Genomic DNA, 9,219 nt, shown 5'->3' on the forward strand with positions numbered 1-9,219 from the left:
ACGTAAGTGAAAAAAGGCAGTCCTTGAAATTTGATTTATGTGGGAGTTAAAGGACATATCCTGATCAAAGATAACTCCCAGATTCCTTACGGTGGTGCTGGAGGCCAGGGTAATGCCATCCAGAGCAGCTTTATCATTAGATAATGTGTTTCTAAGGTGTTTAGGGCCAAGCACAATAACTTCAGTTTTATCTGAATTTAGTAGTAGAAAATTGCAGGTCATCCAGGTCTTTATGTCGTTAAGGCATGTTTGGAGTTTGTTTAACTGATTGGGTTCATCTGGCTTCATTGATAAATATAATTGGGTATCGTCTGCGTAACAATGAAAATTTATGGAGTGTTTCCTAATAATATTACCTAAAGGAAGCATATATAAGGTGAATAGAATTGGTCCAAGTACAGAACCTTGTGGAACTCCGTGTCTAACTTTTGCCTTCACGGAGGATTCATCATTCACATGTACAAACTGAAATCGGTCTGATAAATAGGACTTAAACCAGGTTAATGCAGTTCCTTTAATGCCAATTAAATGTTCCAGTCTCTGCAAAAGGATTTGATGGTCAATTGTGTCAAATGCAGCACTAAGATCTAACAGGACAAGTATAGAGACAAATCCTTTGTCCGATGCAGTTAGGAGGTCATTAGTGACTTTCACCAGTGCTGTCTCTGTGCTATGATGCACTCTAAATCCTGACTGAAAATCCTCAAATAAACTATTGTTATGTAGAAAGTCACATAACTGATTAGAGACTGCTTTCTCAAGGATCTTGGATAGAAATGGAAGGTTAGATATGGGTCTATAATTGGCTAAAACACCTGAATCAAGAGTAGGCTTCTTAAGAAGAGGTTTAATTACAGCTACTTTAAAGGACTGTGGTACATAGCCTGTTACTAAAGACAAATTGATCATATCTAGTAAAGAAGTGCTCACTAAGGGTAAGGCTTCCTTAAGCAGCCTAGTTGGGATGGGATCTAAGAGACAGGTTGATGGTTTAGCTGAACAAATCATTGAAGTTAGTTCAGACAAGTCTACTGGAGAAAAACAGTCCAAATATATGTCAGGATTTACTGCCGTTACCAAGGTTCCTGTGTTTGGGGAAAGAACGGTGCTTGTTGAGGGCAGGAGATGGTTAATTTTGTCTCTAATAGTTAGAATTTTATCATTAAAGAAGCTCATAAAGTCGTTACTACTGAGAGCTATAGGAATACATGGATCAGTAGAGTTATGACTCTTTGTCAGCCTGGCCAAAGTGCTGAAAAGGAACCTAGGGCAGTTTTTATTCTCTTCTATTAATGCTGAGTAATAGGCGGCTCTGGCATTACAGAGGGCCTTCCTATATGTTTTAAGACTATCTTGCCAGACTAAGCGAGAATCTTCTACTTTGGTGGAACGCCAAATCCTTTCCAATTTTCGCGATGTTTGCTTTAATTTGCGGGTTTGGGAGTTAAACCATGGAGCTAACCTCTTACGTTTTATTAAACTAAACTACAGGCTGAGCGAGATCGAGTGTTATTCTTAATGAGCCTGCAGCACTATCAATAAGATTATCAATTTGGGAGGGACTAAAGTTAATTTTCACTTGCGAAAAAATAATGGACCATGACATCACCCATTGGTTTATGTGTTCACGTTTCTGAAGCCTCGAGTTTGGCATTTTGACTGTCACCATCTTGGATTTTTGGAGCCAGAAGTGATGAAAAGTGACCATATTTGGACAAGAGGGTGGAGCTCACCCTAACACTAGCTGCTAGCTTGGTTAGCACAGTGCATTTACAGTCTATGGTTAACTGTGGTAATGCTAATGCTAATGCTAATTTTCACTTGCGAAAAACAGTCTTGAAACCATTAAAACAAAATGTACTTACTGGAAAACTAAATATCCAACTCCTTAGAGGTTTTTTTAGTGCGACCAAACACTGAACAAGATTTTTAGGTGATCAGAATGTTACAATTAACTTTCATGAACTGAAAACACACTGAAATAGCGACGGCTATGGCTAAGCCTATACTCTGTGAATCTGGGGTTACACTATGGTTATTAGGGATGTGCAGAGGGCCCAGTATTTGTATTTGTATCAATATTTGTTAAGGCAGCAAAATTATTTGCATTGAGACCTGCTGATAGATGTAACAGCGGAGCAGAGGAGAGAGACTGAGATAGCAATTTAACCAACCTGTAGGCTGGTATTTGACATGTTTTTTGGGGGTTTCCCCCAAAACAAATATTTTTTTAAAGTATTTGTATGAAACAAATATTCATAAAAAAACCTACTATTGTGCTTTGCCGAATAACATATTTGTATTCGGACACACCCCTAATGGTTATGTTACCTAACCAATGTTGTCACCATGGTAGCAACTTGTCAATCACAACATGATTTAATTCAATGGGGCTATAATCAAAATGAACAGCATGCTGTATTGAAGAAAACTTGAAACTAGCGACTGAGACCATAAACTCATTAGGAAAGTTTTTATTGAGGTAATAAATCAAGTGAGAAGTAGGGTCATTTTCCCATAGATCTCTATACAAACTGACTTCTTTTTGGAGCTAGTGGAGTCGCCCTCTGCTGGCCATTAGAGAGTGCAGGTTTAAGGTACGCATTGGCTTCACTTTTCAGACCAAGAACTACCTGCTTGATCTGTGCTCAGTCCCCTTCTCTTCTCATACCACCTTACTTGGTCCGATTATCCGCTCAAATGGTTTTTCTCCCCATTGCTATGCTGATGATACTCAGCTCTATCTGTCCTTCTCAGCCTGCTTCAGTAGCTCTAAATGAATGATGGAACGCCACCTTCAACTCAATGTCTTTAAGACTGAATTACTGGTGATCCCAGCCAGTCCTTCTGTTCAGCACAAGATCAGTATACAGCTTAGCTTCTCCTCACTCTCTACAACAAAGTCTGCTAGAAATCTGGGCGTCATTGATTGACAATTGATGACTGAGCACGCCACTCAACTCCTTGTACAGACAGTGGTCATCTCTCGCCTTTACTACTAACGCCCTTCCTGCAGGGCTGCCAGCATGCACAGTAAAACCTCAGCAGATTGTCCAAAATGCAACAGCACATCTGGTCTTCAACCAGCCAAAAACAGCTCATGTCACTACACTTTCATTACTGTCCACTGGCTCCCGGTTGCTACTCACATTAAGCTCAAGTGACTATTGTTCACTACAGAGTAGCCTCTAGAACAGCACCATCCTCCATTCTGAACTCCCTCATTCAGGTTTATGCATCCTCTCACTCCCTACCATCTGAAAATGAACAACGACTAATTATACCTTCAAAATCCAAAATCTTCTCCTGTATGGTCCCTCGTGGGTGGAAAGACTTGCCAAACTCGATTCAGTAAACAGTATATCTCTCTGTCTTTAAAAAACACTTGAAGACCTACCTCTTCCAAAAGTACTTAAGCACCTAATATGCTCTATATCTCAGTCTTTCTCAGGCTCTCTCTCATTAAAAAAAAAAAGTTTTAAAGTTTTGTACTAGGCACTTACAGAAAGCACCTGCAAGCCTTGTGGCACTTGTCTTAGGTGGAATGTGGAACTGAATGTCAAGGTGCTTATTCTCAAAGGCTTCTCCTTGATCCTTGTAGCTCCTTGTAGCTTGGATTGTACCTCATTTGTATGTCACTTTGGACAGAAGCATCTGCCAAATGAACAAATGTAAATGTAAAAGACTTAACTTTACATTACTTCCATAATGTAAGACATTTATTGATTCTGACATACCGAACTGCTATCTGAGTTGCACTTTCCCTGATGGTAAAAAGAGTACAAGCTGCTAGGGACATGACAACAATTACCACCAGGAGAACAGCGGGTAAAGAGAAGGAGATGAATGAACGAGCCTCCCGGTGTAACTTCTAATCAGTAAGTAGTAAAGTCACAGACATATGAACACATCACCACACACACACACACAAACACAAACACACACACACACACATACACATACATACACACACACTTACACTTGCACCATTCAACCAGCTTTTACAGTCAACTTCCCTTTATTATCACTGAGGGGTTATATCTGGTGGGTTACTGCGTGTGTGTGTGTGCGATTGTCCTTTTCATACTGATATTCGCCATTCCACTATAATTAAGAAACAGACAATGTGGTTCTTTTTTCTTTTCAGTGGACTGAAACACACACACACACACACACTCACACAGTAGATGTGGAACATACAAACATTTGTTCACCAAGTACCAGCGACATTTGACCCCCAAGCCCCTCCCACAGTTCGGTACCCCTCCCCACAATAGCATGCTCCCTTTAATAAGAACAGACTTAAGAAGTGCTCCCCTCACCCAGCTGCCACCACATCTCTGTGGCATCTTGTGTTGTGTGTGTGTGTGGTACTAGCAGGAACCTTGGGGGTCTTGCCTCAGGCCACATAATAGCTCCTCATCACAAGTGATCTCACAGTAATAGCAAGCTTCGCAGCAGCTAATGGGAGCATCTCTTTAATGATGTCTCCATTGATCCAAGGCCATGCAGCTATTTTGAGAAAACTGCTTTTCCACCACCCACCTCCCTTCTAGTCTCTGTCTTTACAAGGTGCTATTAGTTGAGGTTGAGCCAATGAGGTAAATGTGGCTGGGTTAGAAGTGGATCTGGGTTCATGCCTGGGCTAATTGAAGGCCACATCTCTGGCTTTGGTTTCACAATGAGCCCTGCTAGGCTGGTGAAGGTTTGTGGTTCAGCTCTTAACAACTAACTCTCTGGAGTTTATTTTTACACTTATAGTGAACCAACAGCAACACAATAGCTGCCTTGTTTATCTATTTCCTCTGAACAAAACCTACTGACTGAATCATGTCATCCCTCTAACAGTAGGGCAGCAAATAAACAGTTTAACTACTGAGCTTCAATTGTGGGATAGTTTCTGGTTTATTAAAACTTGGGTCTTATTTTTGTCTTTTGTTATTTTGTGTTTTTGTCCATCAGTTTATCAGTTATAACAATATTGCATTCACCAAGTTAATAGCTGAGATCTGGGAGCATGGTGACATCACTAAAAATAGGTCCAACAGGTCAAGAAATACAAGTACTCAGTCAGTAGGATAGGTTGTAAACAAACTAACAGTTCAACCAGATTATCTAAACCACTTGAATGACCTGAAAAATGGCCAATAATCCCTAATTGCAAAGGAAGACAGTACACATTAGGACTGTACCCAAATCAGATTTTTCAAATCCAATTTGCCAATTTGGGCTGATACAAATATTCAGCGGGTGGTTGAGGAGTTCACCCAACTATCTAGCCAGTCTATTTTATTCAGTTGGTGGTTCCTGCTATTTGTTATTTATATAGACAGATCTATAATGGTTTTTTTTCATTTTTTAAATACTCATCATGATATATTGTCATCTTGTGATGCACTGTGTTCCATGTTGCAACAAAAACAGTGTGTCACTTCCACCAAAACATAAGGTTCAAATTGAAGATGATTATTTGAAATTGAGGTTTGTTTATTTCTTGTCTGATCATCTCACTACTCGTGTTTCTATACTGGTCAAACTTCTTTTTATTGATCTCAGCCATTACTTTGGTGAATACATTGTTAGCATTACTGACTGAAATGAAAACAAAACCCAAGTTATAAAGAAGGGGAATTGTCTTTTACATTAACGTCTGTATTTTGTGTCATATTCAATGTCTCCAACATTCAGAAATGCTCATATTTAACAGGAAACCGATGAACTCAGAGCCAGCAAGTTTACAAAAAATTATTTCCCCTGTGATTGGCAGCAGGCATGGCAGCGGAAGGGTGCAAAGGGAATGGGCAAAGCTCCCCCAAACACTACCTGAAATCATCTTTTGTATATTTTTTGACAAATCCATGAAGGCTATTTTTAATAAAAACATTAATAGTTATAAATAATTGTATTTCATGCTAAATCAACCATAGTTGACTCCATGTTTTGATTGATTGCTCCAAGACCACACAAGAACATTTGGCTGTCATAGCTCAGTTTGGCTCTATAAGTGTTAGCAGACAAGCGCCTGCTATCACTAATTAAGCTTCCCCATTGCTCCTCCAGCCACAGTTTATTTTTTAGGAGTATTTTTTGGCACTTTTGCCTTTATTTGATTAAAAGTTAAAAGTGCAGAGAGAGACAGAAAACATATATATGATATGCAAAAGAGGTCAGCAACTGGAAGTGAAGTGGATGTTGCTGATATATGGTATGCGTCTAAACTAGCTGCAGTATAACATCAAAACATAAAAACATGGGCCAAAACCTAATTTCTGCTTCATTGATGCTTACATTGAGTAAAACCCAAAATGTCATCTTTTCGTGGCCTGACATAAAGTATCTGTAAACAGCATTGCCATTAGAATTTTAAATAAAGTTTTGTGAGTTTGAATAGTATTTGGCCACACAACAGAAGTTGGTAAAACTAGATCTGAATCGCTTAGATTTCTTAAATGTGTCAAGCACTTGCGGTGTGTGTGCAGCTCTCACTAGTGAACAGACTTTGAATGTATGCGTGTATATATACACAGTATAATCATGGTCTCTTTGATCATTGCTGTTGTTTCTGGAGTGCCCTGTTTCTTTCAGGGTTTATTACAGGTATGAGTATTGAGAGGACTCTCAGAAACACAAGAACAGTGATGGTTTCTCCTGCCATCCACTTCTGTGTCTCTATTCCTTTGACAACAGTGCCACCCTGTGTCTGCATCAGTGACTGCGGACACATTTACACAAATCCGAGACTGACCCCTGTAGCAGTACAGAAGAACTACAAGACATCACTTCCACATTTAATTACTGATATAACAGAGAAGCTTATAATGAACATTTCCTCTATCAGACTATCTTTAGAAGCTCGATTTCTTACCTGGATGCCAGAGGTGGGGAAGAAGGGGATCTCAAACTTGACATCGATAAGAGGCTGGCCTTGCTTGTCCTCTGCTTCCACACTGAGCAGGCTAAAGGGGGCTCTCATAAGGTATTCTTTGCCACCCTGAAATTCACCAGGACACAGTGAGAGGTTGAAAAAAAACTACACTTACTGGCTTTACCATTTTCTTAGTATAGACGGTAAAAATAAACTGACATTAAAAAAATTACATTTTACCCCATTTATCTGTGCATGATAATAAAAATATGCCTAATACTGCCATGCTGAAATATTTTAATTCATGATATTGATTGTTAACCCTATCCCTATTAGATGTACAGGGAAGGATTTAATGGACCAGACTATCTTGCTGTTCTCTAGGATCCACTTGATGCTGTCAACAGTGGTCTTAAATTAAGGAGAATCAGTGTCAGTGGGGACTGGGATGTGGATCTCTACATTATTAGCTGTAGACATCCTCTTGAACTGACTCTTGGCCTGATAGATGAGAGGAGAAGGTAGAGATCAGCCTAGAAGCATATTTTTAAACTGCTCCGAAATAACCAAATCACACAAATCATCAAAAGTGGTAACATCAAGAGCAGTTAACCAGCGTTTAAAATCGTTAGAATCGCTAGATCCCTAACAAATTCAACATATTCTAGTATATTTTATAAAAAAACAATATATGAACCCAAAGATAAGGGGAGAATAGGGTAACATGAGCCACTTTTTACATTTGATGATTTTACTGCAAAATGAAAGTGTATTTGTTTCAAATCATAATTACTATATATACCTCAGGTTGTTGTGTACCCATGGAAATTAAAACAAGTTTTATTATTATGGTTTTAGAACAATGAAAAAAAAGTTACTCCTACGGCACAACTTACCCCAAGGTAGGGGTAAAATGAGCATGGGGATGGGGTAAATAGTGCTACCATTAAATACTGACATACAAATTACACAAAAACAAACAAATTAATCATAAAATTAAATGTAAATTTGGACTTTATTAATGCCATCAATTTGACAAAGGCAAAAACTTGTCTTGTTGTTCAACATGTTACCTCAACATTTTCAGTAAAGTTTAAACTGTGATCTTTGTGTGTTAGCTACAGAAAGAATGTGCGTGTAAATGTGCTTTTGTATATACAGACGAGTGACTGGAAAAAAAAGGAAAATCAACCTTTAAGGAAAAGCTGCATTTTGCCATGAAGTACTGCTTTTATCCTGGAGTTTTTAGATTTGTTTCATGGGTGCTGCAGTTATCAAACTTGAACTATCTGGAATTAGAGCATTTTTATTTGAAAAGCAGCTGGTCAGGCAAAAAGTTTGTGTCCAAAAATGTAATAAAAATTGCATCTGATGTATCCCCTCTGAGGTGAGCATCATTTACATTTACTAAATCTTTAGTGAATTAAAAAAAAAAAGCGCGATTGTAATTAATGACAGTGAGAAAGTGAGTGGCATCTTCGAGACAGTAGTTACTGAGTTGTCCAACTCTCTGCTTGATGCTGTAATGAGGTAAATCATTCTCCTACAAGAAAAAAACATTACTTCACTGGGATTTAGGTATAATGTCATCAGTCGTCAAACACATGGAACCTGACATACTACATTTGTAGTGTTTGGCCCTAGAAACAGTTAACACTATGAACTCCTAAGAGACAGAGGGAAAGTGCTGCTCCACTTGGTACCAAATATTTTTCGCAGAAAGTTAAGTCTTATGAGAACACCCTGTGTCCGAGCTGACAATAGTGCAGGTGTTCTTGTGTGCACCTGCTCTATCTTCTTCTTACAATTGTCTCCTATTCTCAGACAGTATGTGGTCCAGCTGCTGACACCTGGTTTGATGTCTTTTATATCATGAATTCTCCTTCATTTGGTGAACAGCTCTCCTGTGTAAACTCAGTAAGCTTTCCCCAGGTTAAATGAATGCATAATCCAGTCCAGTGATGGGCTGTCTGACTCTTACCTTCCCCTTCAGGTCCAGCACGTAACTGCACTGGCAGACATGTTTCAGGTTTCAACTGTAATGTCCTCAGTTAACCCACACTGACACAATTTTTACATCATGCATGCGTACAGTCTAACAGCAGCATCGACACAGCACTGCATTAACACTTCAAAGTGGAAGTCAAATCAGCCTGTGGTCTGCTGGAAAGTATAAAAGACCTCCGGTTGTCAGACTTAAGGCAGAGAACTTAAAAAAAAAAATAAAAAAAAAAATCAATAATATCATTAATACCTGGTGTCCTAAAAATAATGGAAAAACTAAAATATGGGTTCTTTACAAATGTTTACAACTCTTTACTATATGTATAAATAACATACAAATGTCAGCCAGA

This window comes from Thunnus albacares, chromosome 9, assembly GCF_914725855.1.
Source record: "Thunnus albacares chromosome 9, fThuAlb1.1, whole genome shotgun sequence".
Classification (NCBI taxonomy): domain Eukaryota; kingdom Metazoa; phylum Chordata; class Actinopteri; order Scombriformes; family Scombridae; genus Thunnus; species Thunnus albacares.